At 39.0% G+C, this 26,570-nt stretch overlaps 1 protein-coding gene across 11 annotated transcripts in view; it reads left to right on the top strand.

Annotated features, from left to right (window-relative positions):
- Window positions 1-26,570, top strand: part of LOC121952124 (RNA-binding protein Musashi homolog 2) — a 338,550-nt gene that overhangs the window by 16,050 nt on the left and 295,930 nt on the right. The gene's annotated exons all lie outside the window — the stretch shown is intronic.

The raw sequence follows: 26,570 nt of genomic DNA, 5'->3' as shown, positions 1-26,570 counted from the left end.
ACAGTTGTTTTAATGTCAAAATAACCTCACTCCAATTTTAGTCTGCAGTAGTATGAATCAAGCTTTACTGTGTGTGAATGCAGAGTATAAGTGTGAAACCATCCTACATCTGTGACTCATCTTATGGCTTGATGGGAGTTGTGACTGACACGAGGCGGGCTCTAATATATCTGCAGGGAACTTTAGCTATTGGTTTCATTCCTGTGTGGAAAAGAAGAAAGATCTAAAAAAGTGGAATCCAGATTCTGCTGTCTTGTGTTGGCTGTTGTTGTGTAGAGATTATTTAGAGAGTTTTATTTTTAAAGGTTTGGTTGAGATTTTTTTGACCTGGGCTTGTATGAGGTACTTATCCATAGTCAGGGTATCACATACAGTAGACGGTGGTTGGCTTTCCAAGGAAGAAGCAGGCCGAATGTATTTTAGCCATCTAAAAAAAAGTCACACCAAAAAAATAGACATTAGTTAGAGTGTAAGCAATATTGAGAGTATTTTCACAGTTTCACCTTAATGTCAGAAAGTGGATTTGGATTCCCCAAAGTCACACAACATAAACAAGGTTATCGGCCTGGTCGATAATTAGAGCCGATGTTTGGCATTTTGCCGATTGTCTGTATCTGTGTTTTATTTAATAATCACTGACAAAATTAACTGATCAAAAAATGCAATGAAAATGACTTTGCAAGAAAAATTGCTGGAAACTGACTGGATATGATGTTGAATGTTTCAGTTATCTTTAATCATTTGCTAAAGGCATTCAAAAAAGTGTTGTGTTTAATTGATGGAAAGATTTTCATTTTTATTGTAAATGCATATGTGTTCCAAATATCGGTTATCAGTCTTATTAACTACTAATAAACGGTATCTGTATTGGCCCTGAAAAACCAATATTGGTTGACCCCTAACACAAACCAACAAGTTGTTTCAAACATTGGCAGACCAGCAGCTGCCATTTTTAGCAAGCTAAAATCACTGTTTTTCTCAATGGAGGCTGGTGGCATTGACGAGAGCAAAGATGGGGAACTGAAGCCGTCAGGGGCTTCCCTGTTGAAACGGACTGTCTGAAGAAAAGATAATGCAGTGAGAATACTCTTAATATAACGTACAGTTAAACTGATATTGATTTTTTTTGGTGGGTAAAATTTGTTTTATGGCTGACTATCATCCTCTGCAGTACATTGCTGAGCTTTCATGTCAGATTCCAGTCTGCTTCTCCAAACTGGGGGTGTGCCTACTGTCATTTACTCTGTGTAATACCCATACAATCCTGCTTCAAAAAATCCAAACTATCCCTTTAAATGAGTAGTCTTTGCAAGAATTGATATGACTTCTCTTTGACAGTGATGAATTACGTTTTCTGGGGAGAATTATAAGCCTGTTGGGTTGTTTTCTGAAGCAATTGGAGTTGAATAGGATTGAATGACACAAGTGATTGAGAAATGCCTTTAATTGTAGTGCATGCATGTAGAAATGGTCACAATTAGCATTGAAACAATGGGCGATTCAAAAGATAAGCCAATCATGCAGGAACAAGCTCATGATGCGTATTATCTTTTGATTACTGGTCTCGAGCAGTTCTATTGACGATTAAAAATTCAGAGCGTGCAGATGGTGCTGTGGCGTAGAGTTGAGGGCTTTGTTGACATGCCCCCTCACACCATCCCTCCCCTCCAGCTTTCGTGTGAAAGCTATGGCACAGTACAGTGTAGTGCCATTCAACGGCGCTATCAGGGCTTTTTCCACCTAAACCAGGTGGAAATCGATAATAGATTTTCTCCTTCCCACTGGATCAGAGAGAGGCATTGTTAAAGAGTTGGTCGGGTTTCAAATGAGGAATTGGCAGTGCAGGCTTTCAAAGCCAGAGCACATGGTGACTTAAGGATATCGGCATATGGTTGAGAAACTACCAGTGTTTCTCCACATTTCCTTCCACGCCAAGAGTATCACTTTAACTTCTTCTGTTCGGAGCCTTGCTCGTGAAAGTCGAAGGTGCAATAAAACAGCTCAGATGGTTGATGATGCTTCCAATTTTTAAGTGAACAAGAAACTCCTCTTGCTGTCGTGGATATTGTTAATCTTTTTTTTTAAACAGTGTTATACTCTCTTTTTTTTTTTTTTTTAGCAATGACTCAGAAAGAAATACAATATTTTGAGCTGGTCTTAAACATATTTGTCATTCTACCTTGCGTGGTTCATAACTCTGTGTAATAATGACACCATAACAGAATTTGTGGCACTGCAAAAGCCTTGTACCAATGATTTATAAAATGGCTATAGGGCAAGCTTGTTAGAGAAGAAAAAAATGGTTGTATTGAATGTGGATTATAAAGGATCTTAAAGCAATGGGATTAAGCCAGATAGATTAACATTGCATGGGTTTGTACTTTATGTTCAGTTGATTTAAGACCTTTAAAAGAAGTCCCATTCTGAGGTTCCCATTTAGAAAGTCCTCTCTGTTTTGCATTTGCTTTCTTTTGTCCCTCTTTCCCCTCCACTGTCTGCCCGCCCGGCTGCTTATGCAGCTGTTGAATAGGCTCCGTTCTTGTTTAAAGAAGCTCGCCTTGGCAGGTGCCTCGGCGGCACGGGCTTTCGGGGGAGCAAATCGTGACGAGAGCAATCAGCGTTAATTTTTCTCACGGCTAACAATGACCTCACGAGTAACCCTGCCAATGACCTCCCACCGCTGAACGCTGCAGTATGGTAAAACTATACAGTATGTACAGCACGTAGAGTAATGCTGAAAACAGACAGGAAGTGAAGGTGAACACAGAGGACATTTCACTGTAAACAACTGAAGGTGTTTGCACCGGGATGACAGGATCACAGGAAAAACAACTTGTATCAGCAGGCAGAACTGACACTGCCCCAAAGCATGGACATTTCCATTAGAAAGAGAGACGGAAACAGACAGGGAGAAGCTTGGCAACAAATAATCATTAGGAACATTGAGACAGACAGCCGGCAATCATTTCATTTAAATGCCATGTATGACAAAGTCTTGCTCAGAGCGATAGTGTAAGTACGCACAATTCTGGAGAATTTAAAAATGCAACATTTGTGCTTTCAAGGCCAGCACTACATCCTGTTTTTAGCCTATTGTCATGATAAGACATAAATATATTTGTAGATGACAAATCAGTCATACAGTGCGGATTATCAGCTTTACCCCTTTTGTTTTGGAGTCTTGTATATGTTGAAATTTAGTATTCTTACGTATTTTGTCACCATCTGTACCAGAGTATTGGTCAAGGGCACCAAGAGGCGATAACCACAGGTCCCTCAAAGAAAATATGCTTAAGAAATTTTGTATTAGAATTAACTGCTCACAGTTTGTGTCACACGTGTCATTACAGACGAGTCCACAGATATTGAGGAATACTTCTGTTGATGATTGACAGATGGAGAAGAAAGAATGAAACAATGATGATGTGTTGCAAGGTGCTTTATGCACATTCATTTATACCTTGTCTCCTCCAAGCCCATTGAACCTGGCTGGTGTTAGCCATGGTTTTATTAGAGAGGCAGCTAAAAGGAGAATTCCAGGATTTCAACATACTGTAAATGTTTTAGCAGCTCAGCATTTAATTTCACAACAAGCCGTCCTTGATGCACTTTATCAGTAGCAGAAATCATTTAATTTAATGGCATTCTTGCAATAGAGATATATTGTGATGATTGTATTGAAGCTGATTTCAGAAAATATGAGTATGAATACAGATATTATAAACAAAATATATTCATCAACACATTTTTATGTGTCTGTGCAAGCAACTCATAGAAAAAAATTGTATATGCAGGGATTATGTTATTTGGGAGATCTGTACATCCCATTCTCACAATTGCCTGTAGGGAATTTATTCAAATTTGGCACAAACATCCACTTGAACCCAAGGATGAACTGACTAGAATTTGGCAGTCAAAGGTCACTGTGACCATAACGCTAGAATTCATATGCTAGTTATGTATTAAAAAAAAAGAAATTGTATAAATGCCAGATAGGATAAAATATTGAAGTGGTGACTTTGACGATCAAAAAGTCAAAGGTGTACCCTGGATGACCCCTGTTCATCTTATAGTCCAGTTTTTCCTATAAATTCGGTTCTATCGTTTTGCCATGGTGTCATTACATTACATGACATGTTTAGCACCAGGATGTTTTTAGCGAAAGTGGCACCTTGTGAACGTTAAAAATTCAAGAGGGTTTTGCATCTCATCTAACCATAAATGTAGATGGTAAATGATGATGACAACTTAAACATTTTCTCCACACCATTGCTGTGTGGTGTTGCACCACTGCTTATTTGCACTGAAGCTAAAAAATATAATTTTTCATAAAAATGTGCTAATTTCATTTGTTATAGGTATGCTGTCTCCACATCATAGTTAGTGATGTAGAGTTTCTATTGTTTAGTGAAGTCTTGATTTTTTTATGGGAGAGGTTGGTTGGCTTTAAAAATCAAACATTGGAACCTTAACTTTAACTTCAGCTTTTTCAGATTCTTGTTTTTACACCAAACTTATCAAAGTGTGTTTTTAAAGTCCCAATCCTTATGTTTTCCCATCTAAATTTCGAGCCTGTTGCTATACTGACAATCTTCAAAAAGAAAAGCCCACATGCCTTTTTAGTACAGTGGCTGCGTATAGAAAGTGGTAAAGAAGGCAAAGGCAGAGATGAGATGATGCTGTTTCCTCGTTTGATATCTTCCAGTAAGGTTCATACCGAAAGATGTAAACGAAGCCTGCTCTCAGTTTCCTGGAGAAATCAAAGCGACGGTTTCCGCCGACATTGCTCAAGATTTACCACTCAACTGTTGGCGTCATTACCGCTGCCGCTGCTGCTTTTGTTTCCCACAGTGGAGTCGCACACAACCATGGCATGTCCCAGCATGATTTTAATTGCCAGTGGGACTGTGGCCACTTCAGTGGGAGATGAGTTCTGATGGCTTGTTATGGAAATGAAAGGAAGGAGCAGCATCCATTTACAGAGCAATGGGCGTAACCCTTTCCTTGCACCTCATAAAGGGATTTGCCGTGTAAGCCATCCCGAGCAGGTTGTCACTGTGTCTCTGGCAGTCTTTGGGATGCAGAAAGAAAGACTCTATCTGTGCACAAATAGATGTGTACTGCACCAAAGCAGCTGTGACAACACTTCCAGAAATTCTGTTTATTTTGTTTGCAATGACAGTTTTCTTTCCTGCAACTTCTCGTATTAAACTGCTTGCGTTAATGTCAGTTAGGAGGAAGGAGAGCTGTGCTAGTACACTGGTTGAGGTAATTCTGGGCTATCAGTCAAAAATACCTTCTAAGCACTGCCCCAAATTTTACTTCAGCCTGTTGACAGCTGGAAATGTGGCTTCCCTGTTTGTGGCCTGCTGTTCTACCGCCATCCATGCTCTGCACACTTTCTTGCTGTCAGCATTAGGGAATGGTCTTCAGAGCCATTTCTGCAAGAAATAGGCAGAGTCTCCTAGGATGTACTAGCCTGCAGCCACCCTACCAATACTCCCAGTGTGAGCTGGGATGTGGTTGCCATGTCTGGCCACCTCCCACAATATGGACAGTCTCAAAACCCGACCATGATGCAAGCTCCCAGGCAGTCCTGCAGACACGCTCCAAAAAAGTCCCTTTCCATCTATAACACCTTGAAGGACGATGGAGTGCCAGTCTTTACGGTTGAAGAAGCCGCAGTGGTACTCCTGTGGTGCCAACATGGGCACGTATGATCCATCAATAGCACCAATACACTGCGGAAGCCTCCAGCTGTTCCCAACGTAGGCAGTCATTTTTTCAAACTTCTCCTGGTTTGGGAAACAAATTACTTCTGGTACCAACAACATCTCTGCAGCAGCGTAGAACTCGTGCACATACTGGCAGATAGTTAATACACTTACTCCAGTAAGATGGCCATTACTTCTGTACTCAGAGCTGGTTGCAAGCGTCCACATTGTGACGGGCAGTCTGTTCTGAAGAGGTACATGTTGCCACAGATATTTTAAAGTTCTGCACCCGCTGAGTGTCATCTCACCACTTGGTAGCTTGGTTGAACGCCTGAAACAGATGTTCTGCGACTGCAGTTTTGCAAATGGTGCAAGTTTTGAAGTACACATAGAGACTGTACATATTTGAATTTGTGAAAGTGGTAGATTAAGCCAAATAAAAACCTTGTAACATTTTTGTTTGTATAGCGACTTTGACCTGAAACACATTGCTAGTAAGCCAGTGTATGCTGCCAAGTTAGCTTACCTAATTGAGTTGTGTGTGTTTTGGAGCAGCTGTCACACCTGCACTCTGATGTACGATTTCCCACACTCTCCTGTTTGTTTCAGCTGTATTTTGTTCTCCCTGCCCTCAGTCTTTTGTGGTTACAAAGTTTGTTTCCTTGCTGTGACTAACAGCCACATACCAAGAATTAGCGCTGGGCAATATATCGATATTATTAATATTGGGATATGATGGTCGATATTGTTAATATAGTAAGTGTTGTTCACAGTAAACTGATGTAATTCTCTGAACTCACCAGACTGTTCAAACTGTTCTATTTGCCTTTACCCTCTTAGTCATTATATCCACATTACTGATGACTATTTATTAAAAATACTATTCACTGCCGGTAGATTTAAAAAGCAGCTACAAGCAGTCACAGTTAGGTTAGCCATCTCAAAGAACGTCAACAACAAAAATGCAACAAAAATATCAGCAAATAATGGCGAAATGTCTGCAAAAATTACTGAGACAATGAGGTCTGGGAGCTCCTTACCCTCTAAACAGAGGACGAGATCAGCTGCCACATAATAGCGGCAGTAAATTATTGTTATTGCCATGTTATGCCATTGTTATTGTTCAGAAAGCCCATTGCACTTGCTATATGTCACGCTTAGAGATCAACTCTGTTGTGTTACACATCACAGCTGAGACTTTTGTGTGTGGAACACCTGCATGGTATCTAAAATCACATGCTGGAGTTGTTTAGTTTTGTATGAAAAATAAGCAAAGCCGATGTAATGACGGGTCTTTGTTGCAGCATTATTGAAGGATCTGTGTGTAAAAAGAGCGTTTTTCTCTCCATTTATTTCTCCCTTTGCATCTCTCTTTCTCTCTTACACTCAATTTCAGTGGATCACAATTGACCAGTGCCCCCACCTCCTCCACTTGTCTGCGTCCCACTCCTCTCTCAGGGACAGTGTGTGCTTTATGTTCTTGCCTGTAGAACAGACTCTCAGGTGTATTGTGATTCTGGAGATTCCAAGTCTTAAGTTTTAATGAAGTCTAATAATAATGCATCATGAAGTAAACACACATTCTTATCCCCTGTGCCTTTGTACTATATGACGTAAACATGCACCCACACACACTTAAGACGCATACTGTATTAGAGACGCACAGGTGTGTAGCTTTTGAAACAAATTCAAAAACAAACTCCTCTTTCATTGTCCTCTTTTACCTCATCTATCTCTGACTGTGCTCTTTTTTTGCATTTCTTTTTTAGTCTTTCAGGATTACAAGGCCTTGCAAATCCAGTCTTACACCTTGCTCAGTTATTTGATCTAGATTTAGCATTATGATATTCCTCTTCTCAAAATGATCCTTATTTTAAATGACACAGCTCACTGCTGGGAAAATGAAACCTCTGTAGCTGCCAGCCCCTTTGAATGTCCCTGTGAGTTTATTAAAAGCACCAGCTTCCCCCGTTCCAACTCAGATCTGCACAGCTGCACGAGTGTGAAAGAATATTCAAGGACAAAAGTCTTTAATGTAGAACAGAATGCCATATCAATATCTTTGTTCAGCTTTACAGTTTGCGACAATGAGCCCTCCCAAATATTTATTACAAAAAAGAAGATTAGACATTTCTTATTTCGAGGCATTTCTACCCAGATAGCACGCGGGCTGGGAGAAAGAGAAAGAATGTTATGTTGTGCGGGCTATTATCCGAACCCGACATTGCATTTCAAGGCACACGGAGCAGGTCTTACCCCGGTGAGCGACCAAAGATGTCCAACTGAAAGGATATTCGCCGTATTTCTCGAAATAAATGCACTTTTGAAATGGGTTTTTACAACTGACACTAAATGTGCGGACGTTTCACTGAAACCAAGAGTCAGACGGAAGACGACGGAAAAGTGACAAGCGAGTTGATGGGAATTCTTCACTGTCACTCTCCTCTCACCCCAAAAAAAAAAAAAAAAAAACACGGATGTGAAGCCAACATAAATAAAGCCTCCTTTAGATAGAGGGTGACACAAGGAGTTGTTTTTTCCCCCGCTGTGATAATGGCTACTGTGCCGAAAGTTGGAGATGGGTTTAAATCCCTGACCCGTCAGCTCCTTTGCTTTCAGTGGCCTCAGTGGAACTGCTCCAGATGAAAATGGGGCCAGAGCACAGACATATGAATGACTGTTTGTTTGGTGGTCAGACACAATCACCAACTGAGTGACCCAGTTAACGGCTAGTCAAAGCGATGCACAGTTTGATTCTTGCATGTTTCTTTTTTTTTGTGAGTTCCACACTTTCTAAGTGTAGCTTTTTCTCCGCTTTCCTCCGATATTTATGCCTCAATAGAAAGATAAATGATGTGTAAATGTGAATGCTAGTGTAATTATTTTTTTTTTAACTGCAGATATAATATGAACACACATTTCCTTTGTTTGAATAATTGCCGGAGCGCTTGTAAATGGAGTGCACATGTGTGTGATTCTTCTTCCCTCGGCCTCCCCCCTTTTTCTGCTCCGGTCTCCTTGGTTGCGGGTGGAGAGTAATTAGGTTTTCTAGGGGATTGAGGGGTTCTTACAATGCTTACCAATGGCAGCAGTCAGGCAGGCTAGTGCTGGCAGGGCAGAGAGGACAGAGGGCTGTGCAGGAGCCTGGCACTGCTAAACCTGATGCTGACTGACAGTAATGAGGACAGCCTGCTAGCCAGGATAGAGAGGAGAGGAGAGCAGAGGAGAGGAGGGCATGGTCCTCCACTATACCTCTCAAGACCTCTTATCAAAGCCTCTGTGCGTATGCACACACATGGACATGCAGAGATACAAACAACACGCGCACACGCACACACACACACACACACACACACACACACACACACACACGCACACGCACACGCACACACACACACACAAAGCACGAGTTGTAGGTAGGCGCAAATGCATCACTGCGCTGTATTATTTCAGACTTATTTGGCTTTACATATGAACTTTATAAGAAAAAAACAACAACAAAAACCCCCAATATAGAATCAGTTAAAGAAAAACTGATGTATTTGTGACTTTCTGTTCAGTCACTGTAAAGCAGAAGGCCTTCAGGTGTTTAGAAATGACCCAAGAAAATATTTGATTTACAGTATAAAAAAACAACATATTCGTGTCTTTCCCTCAAATACATTACAACCAATGTGTTAAAGTCCCAGTCAAACAGAAGTTAAAGTCTGTAGTGCGACATATTTCTCAATGAAACTGAATATTTGAGCGACATACAGTAAAAAAAAGGAATGCAGAAATGAATCATTTGCATTTGATTGGGCTGCTTAAAAGGGGGCGGGCTCAGAGTTTAGAGCGATATGGAGCTACAGTAAAGAGCAAACTGTTGGCTCTACACACATCTCCCTCAGCATTAGATCAGAAGGTGAACGAGGGAGAGATGAATGAATTAGACCGCTGCCACTTAGTTCTGAAAATGAAAACAAAGGTTTTGCCCACTTTTATCCAAACACACATCTCTTCCTGTCTCTCTTCATATTGTTCTGTTAGCCACTACAACCCACAAGTGGTGAAGCGCGTTTTTTTATTTAGCTGGTGTGGCTTGCTAGTCAACCAGAGTCTTATTTAACCGGATAAACCTTTTTGTAAACGTTTGAGTGCATGAATCACTAAACCTTTGAGACCATTTTACCTGCTTTTCCAGAAATAAAAAAAGAAAGGGATTTTAATGTAATAATACTCTGCTAATGATTTTTCTTTATTATTTTGGCATCTAACAAGTGTTAAATGCTGTGGTTGAGGAAGTACTCTGATCCTTTACTTAAGTACTGACACCACACTAAAAATGAGTAAATGATTAAATGAAAAGCAGCAAGTGTTCATATTCGAGGGACAATGTTTTTGCATGAAAAATGACTTGTCAAAGTAGTTGCCAATTACATTTTCTAAATAATTCACTTTTCTTTCTCACCAGCACTTGTTTAATTTTTATGTGGGTTGTGTGCAGAAATCTTGATTTGTTAAGTAACTTGTTGCTTAAGTTTAAAATAATTAAGTAGAAAGTACAATATTTCTCTGTGAAGTGTAGTGGAGTAGAAGTACAAAGTGGAAAGTAAAGTAAAAGTACCTAGGATTAGTGCCCAAGTACAGTACTTACGTAAATGTACTTTGTTATACTTCACCGTTGGATAAATGATCAATTAACTTATTTTTCCAATCTTACGGTAATTAAATAAAAAGATTGATTGCAAGTATAATTCATAACATGTCAGTGGTTATTGACTGGTGTCTCATCAGAAGAGTGTAACTGTCAATAAAAGTGACGTTGGTCAGCATAAACCAACAGTGACTCTGACCTTGGGCCCTCTGCAGCTGTAACACTCTTCTGTATTAGTGACTTGTAATTATGTGACAGGTGGATTAGCCAGTCTTTCAGCTTTCTCATGATATGAGCATCTTTTTCCAGTCTTCCTCAGTCTCTACCCATCAGATGCAAGAAACTAACAAGTCATCACTTCAAGGAGTGGCTTTGGCCGATTAGGAATGTGTTTCTAATGTTTTGTTTTTTTTTATATAGTGGCGTTTTTGAGATTGAATGAAATAATTAAAAAGGAGTCGTCCAGTTTAATCAGGATGATGAGTTCTGTTGTGTTGTCAGACAAATCACCTTGCTGTCCAGTTTTGAATTCTTATTACTTCTCACCACCTTCACCTCTGTGTTTCTGCTTTCAAACACGCAGTCTGGGATTTGTACGACAGAGTGAAATGTGCCGTCAGCGGCAAGAGAGGCTCAGGTGTGCCGAGATGTCTGCATTTGCAGACATTCACTATACCATATATACAGTGCTAGCTCTCTTATTAAAAACAAAATCATAGTAGAATTCCAAAATATAGTTTTTTTTTATCTCTTTTGATTAAAGACTTTACATACTTAATCCCAGCCCCATTGTTAATACATTGATCAGGTTGACTCATGTTTACATACAATCTGGATATTACACACATTTTAATACAAGGGGTCATAAATAGTTGCTGTTACAAGTTTGACCTTGATAAAGAATTTGGCTCATTTGGTTAAATGTGTTGCATTTTGTAAACCTGCCTATTGTTTAGTAGCTCTTTCTTACTCTATCAACTTGATGATAGAGTAAGTGATTTTTTTTAACATACTGTATCTGTAGTACTTTTGTAATTGTTAAAGTAAAGCTTAAGTCTGATGATTTTGTGTTGGCCGTGTCTGTCTGATTGGAGGATTGCCCGACCGGCTCACTGAAGTGTTCTGCCATGATTGGATCCAGTTGTCATTGTAGAGTAAGATATTGGAATCTCACAGGCCAGATTGCTCTTTCTCACTTTGACGTTGTGTGACAGTTCATGCTCTGTAGTTTTTATGGGCTGTCCCGTTTTTTTTTTTCCTTTTCTTTTTTGGGGGCACCAGCCTCTCAGATTAAGAATGATATTCCTTCAGCAAAACAAGTCTGTCAGGTTATTAGTTGTGCTATTGTTGGTAGCGTGATTGATGGCGATGGCCAGTAGCTTTTGTTGCCTTTTTCTCACTTCAACCGCCTGTCTTCAACACGTCTCCGTGATTGGTGCAACATTGCACCCTTTTAATTAATTGAAATCATGTGGATCATACGACTACTTTGTTGCACGTAATGCGGCATTGTCACTTTTAATGGCCTTGGGTCACCAAAACCGGTCTAATGTTTAGTTTAGTCACTCAGTCACTAACACTCTAATAATAACCAAACATGACTGGATAGACAAGAAATAACAGGCAGAAAACTGAAACATATTCTATGCTGTAATTACATATTTCAGACTGTTATTTTACTTGTCACTCTCAGCAGCTGTGTGATGCGTTTTTCTTTGTGTTCCACCCCAAAATATCTTCGCTGGAAGGTGACTCCAGTTGTCACTTTGATGCATAAATATGATGTAATTACCGGAAAGCATTTAGAACATTGATTCTTTGTTGTTTAATTAAAATGTGCCCAAATGATCGGCTATTTGTTAACGGATGAGTCTTGATAAAAGATTAAAAAAGGTCGACAGGATATAAGTGTTTTGAGAGTATTAACATAAAACAATGTAACAGATGCAAAGTATTTCTAATGCAGGAGGGCCAAATTGCTTATGATAAGAATCGCAGGCCCACCGTTCCTATTCTTACACTGTATTTCTGTGATTTCCACCTGATGTGGAAGCCACTGAAAGGCTACTGTTATGCATGTCCTTTGCCCAGGCACTGCTTAATAGCTCCCAAACAGCCCCAGTGGCAGAAAATCTGCGTGGTATTGTTGGTAATAGGAGGAACTAGATAGAATCTGAGGGTTGAGCTATAACAAAGCAGGAATATGCAGGAGTACAGACAGCCAGGCATTTATGGTGGAGAACCTCACCTGCTTTTTCTCTGCAGCCACATGCTGAGATAATCTGTTATTCATTTCCATAATAACATATGACGTTTTAAATTGAATAAAATGGTATTTTTGCACAATGCATCTGTTGCACGTTGTTTGATTAAAAACCATAAAAAAAAAAAACATAAGATGTGTAAGACACCCAAGTCTTCAAAACTGAATTACTGCATCTAAGTCCGGAGCAGTAAAGAGCTTAGCTGTTCCTCTACATAATGCCTCGGTCCTCAGCTGTGACCTTTCTCTTCCGCACATCATTCACGATTACGCCGCTGACATGTTGGCTCATGCCAATAATTTTTCATTGGAGGCAATGTCAGCCACATCATATTTTATCATCTGGATAAATTTGTGGTGCGTTTGCATGTAGGCTCGGGCGTAATTTGTATTTGTCTGTCTATGTGCGCGTCGTTGAGATTAGATTTTACATTTAATTTAACTCAAGAAAGGAATCCAGATTGAAAATATATCTTTGCTAAATGAGTAATATGTAACATTAATAAAGAAGGTGTTTGCGTGTGGTAAAATGTGTGAGTGTGCATGATGATCACACAACGGTGCAAAATGAAGGGGAGCAGAGGAACATTATAAAAAGATAATTTTATGTATTATTATAGGAACCGTTTTTGACCTGACCGTAACTAAATTATAGGCGTTATTGTGTATGGATGAACAGTTTTCAAATACTGATTTTTACAGGCAGATATAACAGTGAAAATGAATGCTTTTCATGCTTAATGAAACTGTCTCTGGAGTGATGTTGTTTCCAAGCGCGCCTTATATACTCCTGTGGCTCCATGCTTAGAAGTCACGAACACGACTTGTTATATTTGAGTGCTTTGGCTGCAAATAACAAAATGGACCTTGTAACAAAAGCAGTCATTTTTCTGGCAAAAAAAAAAGCATAGAGCTGCTGCAGTGGCAAAACTAACAATAGTAAGTGCACAACAGGCATGTCATTTATGTTTAATTAATGCAATATCATTGATTATTTTAGTGAGAAAACATATAAATGTCTTTATACGTTTTTTTTTAGAGTTAAGTCCTCAGATAGATATTGTTTGCATTACATGTGTGACAGTGCGAATTATCACCGCAGAATACCAATCAGTAATGCAGTAATCCACATTACATCAATTGCTGACACAGTTGTGAATCCTTCTGAGGCCTTGTCATATAACTTAGTTTGTGTCGGTCTGACTACACCATCAACTCCAGTGATCGCAAACACAAGCCACTATTTTTTTTAGCAAAAAGAAATGTTAACAACTTTTTAACCCTTTATAAATTTTGTTTTAAGAGACCTGAAAAGCTCATTTCTTCCCCTTCACCATGCCATAACCTTATGTTCCCTTATTTAAGTCTGCTATTCCCCATCATCAAGTCATTAGCTTACGTTGTTACCTTGTGCGGTGCAGAAGTAGTATTTTTTTCCTGGAATTACACCAGAATTTCCCTGTAAGGTTTGTGGGACATCGTAATTTGCAAAATTCTGTATAAATCTAAAACTATAAAAGTTTGAGCATTAATTGTTTTTGCAAAGGTTTTTGTCTTTGATTGTGTGTCATGCTGTACTTTCGTAATGATGTCAATGTGTTATGGTACCTGTGGTGCAAAAACGTGCGGTGGACCAGAGGAATAAATGATAAATCCATCAGAACACCTTTGCATTCTGATCATACATATAAGCATAGCTCAAAAACTTATAGAGTGTTAAGAGGTCATTTTTTATGTTATTTTTTTTACTCACACAATTCCAATATTGAAATTTATTGTTGTATTTGAAGACATTCCCCCAAAAAATATAACACCACAATAAGCAAAAATAGCAGTGTATGCTGCGACAGACCATTACTATGGCAGAGCTCAAAGGGTTAAAATGTGACTGAAATGCTCCTTAGTTAATTGAAACCAACACATAACTGTAGTAATTACTGGACATTATCCATTATCAGAAATTACTCAGAGTTAATGTCAGCTTGGCTGTTCATAGATGTGATTTATTGTACCAATTGTGATATTTCAATAATTCCAGTACAGTTAATTCAACTTTAAATTGGATATCATATGTCTCAGCAGCACATTTTCAATGTCTCACCACTTTGTTCCACAGACATCAACAGTGTTCCCCTGTTTAGCAGGTTTGGACTTTAATTCATAGTGAAACTGTCTTTGCCTCATGTTGGGGAGCACTTTGCTTTTAAAGGGAATGATGGGACCTAATTTAATTGACTGTGATTGACTCCGGCCCCTGCCACATCTACTGGTAATTTATTCCTTCTGATCCAACCTTTTTTGCGACCGCACTGCAGGTGTGCCACCACTGCGCCAGCGACTTTGGTCGCAAAATTACCAAAAATGTGTCCTTGCACCTAAACGCTCTACATGTGGTAGTGCAATGAATTTACACCGCTGCCTGCGCTCTCACCTCGATTCATTAAAGGAAGACCCCTTGCGACACTTTGCCGGAAAATGCAAAAACAACCCCATGAGGCAAAAAAAAAAAAGAAAAAAAAGATCCAGCTTTGTCTGTGTTGCTGCTGCAAAGTAGTGGAGAATGTGAAATAATCAAACAGAGGTAATGCATGAGCAGGTCAAGTCCGGCTTGTAAGAGTTATTTTGTGACTTAATTTTCCCCCGTGTTATCATACAATAATGAAAAGTGTTGACAGATTCATTTCCTTGCTGCTACCGCCTAGGACCATTTTGTGATTTCTAATTGATAGCTACATGCGGCAATTTTATAGCACTAGACAATTTTATAGCACTTTTAATTAGTCCAACTTTGACCTTCTGTTCGCTTTGCATTTATATTGCTCCAAATTATTTTCACCTTCTTTCCTCATTAACTTTTGTCAAATGAACAGAAGCATTTACAACATATTAATCCATACATAGGCTGTATGAAATATGGCGAGACTCACCTGAATTGATAATAGTCTGTTACATTAATTGTTTGATTTATTATATGCAATTAAATAATATGTGAAATGAATATTCCCGGTGTGTTTTGACCCCGGAGAGAAATTCTAGTGAAGCACTTGCACAACATAGAAAAATATCAAATAAGTGCGTAAAAATACCTGAGTGAAATGAGGCTGCAACAAGCACTTAGTTGACTAATTGACTAAGAGGGGAAGCCCTTACATAAGTCATTAGGAAATACAGGTGCATGATGACTCCACTCAGATAAATCCTTCGTATGGAACTGGTTAATCTCTCATGTAATATTGAGCAGATGTGTGCATTGGTAAATGAATAAACGCCACCCTCAGATGAATCTCAATAGACAAGGCGTGTAGTTCTTTTGGACTTCATCCAATGGATGCTAAAATGCACCATGTGGAGTCATCTTAAGCCAAATATATCTGTACCTTTGTAAAACATTGAGCTGTTATTGTGACATGTAGTGATGAGGTAGAGGTTTTACTGGGTGAACACCACAGTCAGAGACCTGGCAGTCGGGTGCTACTGTGCTTTGGTCTGGTCTTTTGAGGAGTTTGCATCCCATGTAAATTTTGCATCTATAAGAGAAACACTCTCAGCACTGTCATTTGACACCAGAGGAGAGGACGGGGAAGGATAGAGGGGGTGAAGATGGACTGAAATGAATCCCACCAGTAAAACAGAAGTGAATGACAGTGTTCCATTCATTGCAAATGGACAACCGCAATGAAGAGCGAGCAACAGAGGCTAGCCAGAGCAGTAAAAACACTTTCTATTTGATACAGTCCTCTGCTATTAAAAATCGGACCTACTGTAAGCATTTGAATGGCAGCATGTAGTCTGTAGTCTGCTGGCCCTGATTTTCAAATGGGACAGAAACTTTCTCCTTTTTTGGCATTGGAGGGACAATTTACCTGAAAACCAAAATAAGAGAATAAAAAACTTTTGACGTTTATAGAGGTATTTTTAAGTCAAGATAGTTTAGGTGTGAGTTGCTTAGTGATGGAAATACAGTCCGGAGAGATGTCTGCCTTTTTTCTAATATAATGGAACTAGATCGCACTCAGCTTGTGGTGCTCAAAGTGCCACATTTTTTGGGAAAAAACTTAACATCATGACAAAGTTACTCAAGATAATCCACAGACCTTGTTGACAGCAGTTTCATGTAGGAACTATTTTCTCTCTACCTAACTACTACCATCAACTGTATCATTGCCCAGAAGGAAAAGTGTATCTACCCTAGGTTTGGGCAGTGCCATGGTATTATGGTATACCAAGCTACTTTAAAAATCCCATTGGTAAAATTTTAAATATCCTCAGAAACTCCCGTTTTTATTAAATTCATTGTATGTAGAGCACAGCAAGCGTCACCGGAGGACATGGCGACCACAGCGAAAACAAGCATATCCAACTTTGTCAATCAAGGCTTTATTTTGACGAAACCAGAGTTGGTTATTGTCTGAAATAACTATATCAGTAACAAGACTAACATACGGTTTTGGTGAGTTTAATTTTGTTTTTGTCAAGTTTAAATGAGGTGTGTTTTAAAATAAATTAATTTATAAGTTAGTTAAGCCAGTCTATTTCGTTTAAACGAAAAAAAAGCTTGAATTCAAAAGGTGTACAGTTGTATTTCTCTGTTTAATAAGAGAAATAGAAATAGAAATAGAAGAGACTTTTGCTTGTGAAAGAGCGAGATGTAAACATCAATGATGGCCGCCTTCTCTGGCTGTAATGTTCATGATCATGGTACCTGCGCAGTGATACGGTTGGCGGGTGTAGTTTGGTAGAAAGAAAATAGTTTCTACATGAAACCTTGGATTATGGTCTCTGGAAAGTGACAGTGCTGTTGAGTTTTACAAGTAATTTTTGGCACTTTCAGCACAACCAGCCAAATGCCATCTAGTTCTTTTATTTTGGAGAGAACGCAGACATTTCTATGGCCGATATATCTCTAGCCCTCAGTAACTCACACCAGAACAATCTAGGTTGATAAATAGCACTATAGGAAGAGAAAAAAAATGTGTTTTTTGCATTTGGGATGAACTGTCCCTTTCACAGTGTATGTCTGACAATAATCCAACACAAAATCGTTTTTTAAACTTATTCTGAAAGTTTGTTCGGAAGAGTGCAGAGTTTTGAAGCGGCAAGTCACGTCGTCGGAAGCACTTCATTTGCATAAAGTAGACAGGACCTCCACTGGTGATTAAAAACAGCAAACACAAGCATCTATGAATGCATTAGAAGTAAATAGTGGCAAAGAGTTCATTAACATTATCGGTAGTTATATGTGGCAGCGCTTAATGAGGCCCCCCTCAATTTCACTCCACCGAGTGGACAGTTAGGAGATGCAAAGTGGGAATTTTAGAAAATTAAGAGGAGAGCAGTTTTAAATATGACCTTTTTTGACCTTCATTCTCTGTTAGTAAAGTGTGGCATATTTGTGTTTGTGTCTTTCTGTCTGTTTGTCTCATCTGTCCACCCTCTCTGCAGTATTGGAGTCTTTATCTGCTTGGTTGACTTTATAACTGTAACACTAGTTTAATTTCCTTACCTGCTTAATTGAAATTCACATCTCTTTCTCATGTGTTTTGCCAGTGTGAGTGAGTGTGTGTGTGTGTGTGTGTGTGTGTGTGTGTGTGTGTGTGTGTGTGTGTGTGTGTGTGTGTGTGTGTGTGTGCGCGCGCGCGCGGGGCGGATATTAGTGAAGATGTATTTTCATTCTAAAAGTGGCAAGTGATGGACAGGATCTCACAGACAATGCCCCCCCCCTCCTCCTTCCCCACCTCCGCTCCCCTCAATCTTTTTGTCTGCTGCACCTGTCTTTTAGATACCTTTCAACCTTGTCTCTTTCTTTTGCTCTCTCTATTCCCAAGTCCCTCTTTTCCCTGGATTGCCCGGGCTTGATAAATCTGATGCTAAATTTAGAGACATATTTCTCAAAGCTGGGCCCCGGACTAGAAAGAGAGAGAAGACCACAGACAAAATGGCCTCTCTCATCCATGTTTATCATCTTTTATTTATCTCTTTGAAAAACGTGAGGTCTTCACAGAAATTCCCTCTCCTCTTCAGTCTCTCCGTCACCGCCGCAACTTTCCTCTCTGTCCTCCCAATTAAATGTCAACGGCCACATTATTGTCCCAGAAGACCGCATTTAAACTGACAGGATATTCAAATTACATCATTCAGCGCACTGGGGTTGTGCTTCATAAAATTAGGGGCTTGTTGAGGTTCTAATAGAATATCTTTGCCATTTAAATTACAGCTGCAAATGTGCTGTCATTGAGTGCGGCCTTCATTACACTCCCCTTATTTCCCAAATTCTTACATTGTTTGATTACAATATGGCACCCACAGTGGAGGATAGAAATTATGTGTGTCCAGCCTGGAGTGGTTTCAGCTGCACCTTACAAGCTTGGCCACAGGCAAGCACATTAGCACACACACACACACACACACACACACCAAAAAAAGCATGTAAATGTAGAGATGGACTCGTGAAGAAGGCAGAGTAATTTCTGAAGCACCATTACACTGTAGACATTTATTTATTCACAAAGTTAGAGAATTTTCAGATGCTTCAGGGTCTGTAACTGGATGGCACATGATGGATGCACAGCATGTGGCTATCTTCGGTACGGAGAATGAGGCCAACGCAGAAGTGCCAAAAACTGCAGTTCCTTGAATTTGCCACTTGAGGCTGGCTCCAAAAGTGAGTCAGTTCACTATTAAAATGGCCAACTTTACAGCAGAAATAAACATGTTTACAGCCTGGTACAAAACATAGCTTTGGTCTCTAATTGGCTAATTTCCCAGTTCAAGGCAATTGTACAGTGGGTAAAATTTTACACTACTCACCTGTTCAAATGTTTTTAAATAGTAAAGTCATGCATAATTATGGGTATGGCTTCTTTGAGTGACAGGCTTAACGTAAGGCGTCCCCAGTAACGGTCACTTTTGGCTCCATAAATCCTATAGCGATGGCCAAAACAGGTGATGTCACGTGGCTGTTTTTTGTTGTTTTTGTTTTTGTCATTTTTACACTTTCTATGATGCACACAAAGTATAAAAATGTACTACGTGAGGCTAGAGCATGCTGTACAAACAAGCTAACAAGTAAAGTTTCAGCATTACTGTGTGACTGAGATGACTATTATTTTTTCTTTTAATGTGTTGTTTAAAAGGGACAAAGCACATTGATTCACATCAGTATTTAACATAAATGTAAATATGTCAGAGTTAGTTATGTTATTACGCGGTTATTTTGCTATTTTTCTCAATTTCAGGGCTTTACATTAGCATTTAGCGCAGAGCAAGTAAACTGTGTTTAGTGAAGTTTTCATGCAGTTGTCAGATCATGCAACGTTTTCTGAAAATAAACCGCATACTTTAGTGCTAAAGCAGAGCTTTTCCAGTCGAGCTAGTCTGTCCAGTCTGTCTCAGTACCAAGTGCTGAACAGGACTGATGAGGAAAATCTGACACTGTAGAAGTTTAATCTGGGGTCAACAGTGTCAGATACGACCGAACGTTACCAACGTCAAATATCTCTGGAATGCTGCGTATGAATGACTTACTGTTTTTTTTCATTTTTAAAAAATGTTAAAATCCCTGGTAATTGCATTAAAACAAAAAACCTTAATGTCAGTTCCTGATTGTATTGATTTAAGGTGCAGTCATACTAGTTATGAAGACAAAAAAAAAGAACAGTTATGCTAATTTTCATATTGAAGAGTATTGTTTGCTGTCATATTGCGCTGTATGGTTTTGTTGTCGTCCTATCCCTAAATAGCCTCCAAAATGTCAGCATGTTTAAAAATCTGTGAATGATTTTTTTGTTTTTTCTTTAGAGGAGCAAGAGAGGAAGTTCTTAGCAACTGCACAGAATATGGCCAGCTGCGCATATTTGTTTGATTTTGTCGGTTAATATTAAAACAAACGCGCTGTTTGTGAATGAAAGTGATTCGGTGCATCCATACAGCAAAGCTGGCGAGTTTCACACTAAAATCGTTTCTCTCTGTTACCAGAAGTGCATGCAAACGGAAATCCAGAGAGTGTAAGCTTTCTGATCTTCGCTCGGCTCTTATATTGCATATTTAGCAGGGATCAAAGTATTAAACAGTGGAGCTGAACTACTTATAGCAAGCTCAATTAAACAGAAAACACAGACCCACTGTTTGGGTGACAATCTCTGAAATTTCTTTTAAAAACTTCCAAAATAGTTTTGGCTCTCATGCTCCATTTATGCTCAAAGATATTGCTTGTTACATGTGGTGGATGCTGTGATGGGAACAGTGCCTTCCTGTAGATGTATTAGTATATTTTGTAAAATAAAAATGCCATAATTAGAATGCAGTTTCTGCGCCTTGTTTAATGCAGCACACTGATGGATCGATTCACTGAACTATACACACATTCCTTACTGAAATGTCTTAAGGAGCGAGGTAATGGCTTGAGCAGAAGACCAGCTCCTCTGTCTCTCTCATTCCCATCTTCCTCTGTCTTTTTTCGCCGCTTTTATAACTCTTATCGGCCTGGTGCCAGTAATACTTCTCCTTTATCCCCTTCTCTACAGCCTCTTGTTTATGTTGAATATGAAGGGTGGAATATTTCCTCCCTGTGCAGTAAAGTGGCATCCTGCAGTGGCCCTCGACTACATTACCGTACATTTTTCAGAAGGGGAGAGAGTAATTAGTTTGCCATTTGGATTCGCACTGCAATTATTTGCTGGATTCTGGTACATTTCAGGTGCCTTTAGGTAAACAGTGTCAGTCCCCGAGAAAGCAAGGCCAGGCAGATATTTCACAGGAAAGCACATTAATCAGAGGACTTTCAAAAAGATCTTTGCCAATTACAATGTGGTTCTGCTTATTATCGGCAGTGTCTAACATCTATGGCTGAATCATATTTATAAAAATCACATTGAAGTGTTGTTTCCTGGATTCAAATCTCTATTATTAGGACATAGAAAACTCTTGTTATGAATGGGTACTTTTGCAATAGTTGCAATATATGATTTATTTGGAATAATGTTTGAAATTTACCCGTTCTGTGGCATTTCCTGGGACTAATCCACAGTTATTTTGGGACTTTGTTAGTAAATTGTCATAGAATAGTTTAACAATCACAAAACAACTCTCTCTCTCTCTCTATCTTTCTCTCTCTCTCTCCATATGTATATATGTATGTAAGTATGCATGTATATATATATATATATATATATATACCATAAATAAACCCATCCCACCCCCTTCCATGCCCCCCCCCAAATAAAACAACAACAAAAAACAAAACAAAGATAGAGATAAAGACAAATCACAAGATAAGGGCAACAGTATCTGTTAGTGATTTGCAGAAATGTACAATAGGAACTCTTTCTTCAGAGATAGTTGCTAAAGAATTTTTGTCTGAATCGACTTATTGATAAACGGACTAATTATTGCAACAGCAGTCCACAGCAAAGAGGAAGCTCTGACTCAGATAAAGATTGCAACAGGTTCTCCTAGAATGTATCAACAAGGAAATCGATTTTTTAAGGTTGTTGTTGGATTTTGTTTGACCTCTGCTCATTGATTCGGAATTGGTTTATTTTAGGCAGAAAACAGCATCGGTAAAAAAAAAACCAAAACTTTTGCAAGCAGTGTTCCAATTGAATATTTTCTGCAGAAATGCAGCAAGGGTCAGGCATTATTCTAAACTCGTCTTATAATGTGTTCATTTTTTTACAATGCTAGAATAAAAATTTCTGGTAACACCTGATTCCTTTGCTTGCTTTGGTTACAGAGTGTTTGCCAGTCAAATATCAGCATGTCCATGAGCTAATATGCATTTAATACCCCCACACAATAAATTAGCTTGAACTGAAATGAGTTTATATTAAAATGTGAGGCTAAGTAATGTCTGTAGGCATCGGGATAATTAAAAATGGTCATTTTAGAGGCGGTGCATGTCTGTAACCAATACTCTCACAGACTGCCTTAATGGCTGGATTTGCTCTGGAACTCTTTCCTTAACTGTACAAGTGACAAAGAGCATTCTCTCCCATAGTAATTGCCTCTGAGGTGTAGCTTAAGCAGACGTGAGGCTCGCATAAAAACTCCGCCTTGTACTTGGCGCCTGACATTTCCCAGTCTTTGATCGATGAGCTTGCCACTGGCTCCTTCACTCTGGGCAAGTCCTTCTCCCTCTGTCACTGAGAACTCCACGAGATGGTGAGGTTAGCACCTCCCCAAGCAAGATTATAAGCACGACACGTCTCCCCCTCTAAAGATTCTGTGTTACATTGTGCGGTGCAGGAATCCCCAGTAGGTCTGATGCAAAGCAGCGAAAGTACATCATCTACATGAAAAGAAAGAAGCGTGCATCACAATACTGCATGGCTGCAACAGGTGCGTTAAAGCTGACGCGTCCTCGCCATCATTGATTACATTGAATATGTAAATTCAGAGCTGATTTTAGTGCAGCAGGCCCAAGTTTTCTCTTTAACGGCATCAAGATGTTGTTGTCTTTGATTTGCATTCTTGCCATCCTGTGTTGCACTAATTAAACAGAGATAATCATATATCACAGTTGCGTATTTCCATACTTAATAATCACGCAGTTCATTGATATTGACGTGTCGTAATTTAGTCCTCTCAAACTCACACCATGCAAAAAAAAAAAAAAAAAAAGATGCAGGCAGCTCCAGTGAGAAAGAAAATTATAAAAAAAAAGAAGATCTGTGTTAAACTGTTGGCACTGTTTAAACGTTGTTTTGGTTCCTTAAAAGTGAATCATCGTGATTATCTTTCATTTTGAGGTAATTTGGTTTTAAATCTCTCGGTTAAATTGGGATTTGTTATGTAGGAAGGGGGTGAGTGTTTACAAGGTTTTGCACCGTTATGAAGCAGCGGCAGTCTTTGACAAATGCAGCTTTATTTAGCATTATTATGACTTAATCAGCTTTACAAAATAATTATAATTCACAGACATTTGTTTTGTTTTTCTGAAAATGTCCTTGGTGACACGCTGGCATAGCCTGCAGTTAACCTGATCTCAGATAGCTTGATGAATTAAAATCTGTGTAACTGGACTTCAGTGTCTACATGCAACAGGTCTTGTATAAAGTATTATGCTCCCATACACTATGTTTATTTGGGATTTACGATCTCAAAATGTGTGTACTCAAATGTATGAATAACACACTTTTAACCCTTTAGAAATGGGGGCTTGTTGTTTGCATGATTCTGTTTTAATTGATCCAAAATAAGAACTATAATAGCTTGAGTATTAGTTTCTTTTTGCAGCAGAAAGCTAAGGCTTCTGTCTTCTCCTTCATCATGTCATGACCTTAGGTCACTTTACCTTACCTGCCATGCAAACGTGGTATTATGCCGGAATTTCCCCTGGAAATGGCCGCAGGAGATCGTTTTTTGCATAATCCTGTATATATCAATCTAAAACAAAAAACATCACAGCGAGAACATTAATTCTTTTTGCAGTGGAAAGCTAATACCTCTGTCTTTCCTCTCGTTCTGCCGCTCATAATCATTGTGCTACCTTTACCTGTGGTGCAAAAATGTTGCGCCATAGGAATGAATGATGAATCGATCACACCGCCTTTGCAACCTGCGCATAAAAATGAGCATATCTCAAAAACTAAACAATACACATGGTTAAATTGATTGTGGAGTGGCAGGAAATATATTGTTTATGTTTCTGCATTTAAAAATATTTTGGATCAATATGTTGTTTTTTTTTTTAATTTTGTAAAACCTGATGAAAACATGTCTGATTTTTGTATTATTTTTAAATTTTATAATATAATTTTAATGCCAATTAAAAACCAGTGAATTAAGCCAAATTTAAATTTTTTTATCTAAATTAGAAAATAATTGAAACTATTGCTTTAATTATAATCTAGCATTAAAAACAGTACCAGAAGTCACAAAATGTGTAATATTGACTTGCATTATCTCAGTAAATGAAGCCTACGCAATGCATGGCCTTGTGAACATTTTTCATTTCTGTTATTGTAATCAAACAACCTTTAAAGGCAAAGATTGGCCCCTTCAGTCATCGTTCTGCTGAGCTCCATCCACTCCATCTTGTGTGTCATGTGCTTCAAACTGCACAGCACCGTGGCTGTCAGTCATTTTAAGAGGAAGAAAAATTTAGCTAAGAGAAGTTTACTTGAGGCACTAACATGTAACAGTCAGACGGTGTTTTGCTACTATAGAAAAATGGAATATATTCTATGTTATAGAAGATGCACTTGAGGATAAGCTCACCTGACAACTTCGTGGAGCCAATTCAACCAAACAACAAATGAAATTCAGTATTTTTTTTTTACTAAATAATGCCATACTTAACCCTTTGCTTGATTTCTTTCAAAAACTTGGAAAGAGGGCAATGAGCAACAGAAGAAGAAAAGAAAAAACAACAAATGTAAAAAAGAAAGTAAAAAACAAACAATCAAGCAAATGACCTTGAAAAATTGCTTCAAAATTCTAATAATTCTATAACATAATTTTAAATATTTAGTTATGATAATAGAAGTATAGTCTTTTCCCTATCTTTATTTCTTTTTATTACCAAGACCTGTTTTTATTTTAAATCTATTTTTTTTCCAATTTGTGGAACATTTCTTACCAGGTTGCTAATTGTCTTTTTTTCCCATGTCTTTAAAAAGAAATTGCACTAAATTGCTCAGAATTCAAAGGTTGAAATACTTGGTTGTTTGAAGTTGTCTGAAAGCAGCACAAGACAAGTGATGTACAGTATGTACAGGTGCACAAGCAAGATGCACCAATTTTGTTTCCTGAAACTGAGATATAAATCATAATTACAAAAAAAAACAAAACAAACAAAGTAGTCAGGATTATCCAGTTGCATAATGATACCTTCCAACATCTTGAGTCAGAATGTGACCCATTTAAATGCTCGGAGGAAATCTTGCCCACATACTGTGAAGCAACAGGCGGCTGGTCAAAGACCGGCTCTGACACAATGCGTTCTGCTGCGACTGTTTGTGAAAATAAGGCCTTATGGAAATACACAGAGAATCAAACATCCTCTATGACCTACATCAAAACTACATGTTCTCTACAAACATTTTCATCGCTTTTTGCCTTAAAACTAAAAATCCTTGAATGGCAACATGTTATTTTCTCACTGTACATTTTGCCAGCGTAGATCCAAGGTAGAGAAAATAGGGGTTTACTTCTCTCACCATCAAACAGAATCCATGTGCGTAGACGCAGGAACCACGCAGCGGAGTGCAATAAACAGCACCTTTGGCCTGCACGACGGACAAAAGGACAGGAAGTTCTCTTTCTCTCTTTTGTAGAATATTGTTTTCCTAACTCGGGTGGAGGGAGGCAGCTGAGAAAGCAAGGACAGTGGATTTCTTTTAGGCTCCTGGGTGGAGCCAGGGGGGCCTCGAGGATGAAACAAGGGGGGCGGATGGAGATGGGGGAAGTAAATGCCAGCACCCTGCCGTGCAACAGGCATGAAGGCCTTTTGACTCGGTTGCCATGTTACTGGCCTTTGGTCGCAGGTATCCTCTCCCTCAGGCGCACAGATGGAGGGAGGAGAAGAAGGACGAGAGGAGAAGAGGGGGCAAAGTTCTTTCAGCTTTGACGGAGGACGGGGGAGGAGGGGGGTGCGCGGACTGTGGACGGCAGGAGATGGTCAGAGCCGGGGTCCGTCTATACCTGTCTTTCCATCTGAAGTGATAACGAGATTGGAGCAATTGAAACCATGGGCAACACTCTCCCTGAGAGCCTTTTCCTGCTTGAAGGCACGTAGCGTTGGGGCGGAGGATTGAATCTATCAGTGTCATATTTATATTAACTGGATGTAGTAATGTAGATAAGATTGTGCCATTCAAACAGACCTCATTCAGAGAAAAGAAAAAACAAAACGCAGACTGTTGTTTCTTAAAGGTGTACTTCACCCTTTTTCAGCCAGCACTGTGTTAAATCAATGTGGGTCGTATGTGTAGATGAACTGTGGTAGATTTTCCTCCAT

This window comes from Plectropomus leopardus, chromosome 15, assembly GCF_026936395.1.
Source record: "Plectropomus leopardus strain MGB_pleo_1.0 chromosome 15, ASM2693639v1, whole genome shotgun sequence".
NCBI lineage: Eukaryota > Metazoa > Chordata > Actinopteri > Perciformes > Serranidae > Plectropomus > Plectropomus leopardus.
Note: the sequence above shows the minus strand (reverse complement) of the source record. Positions and strands in the feature narration are given on the sequence as shown.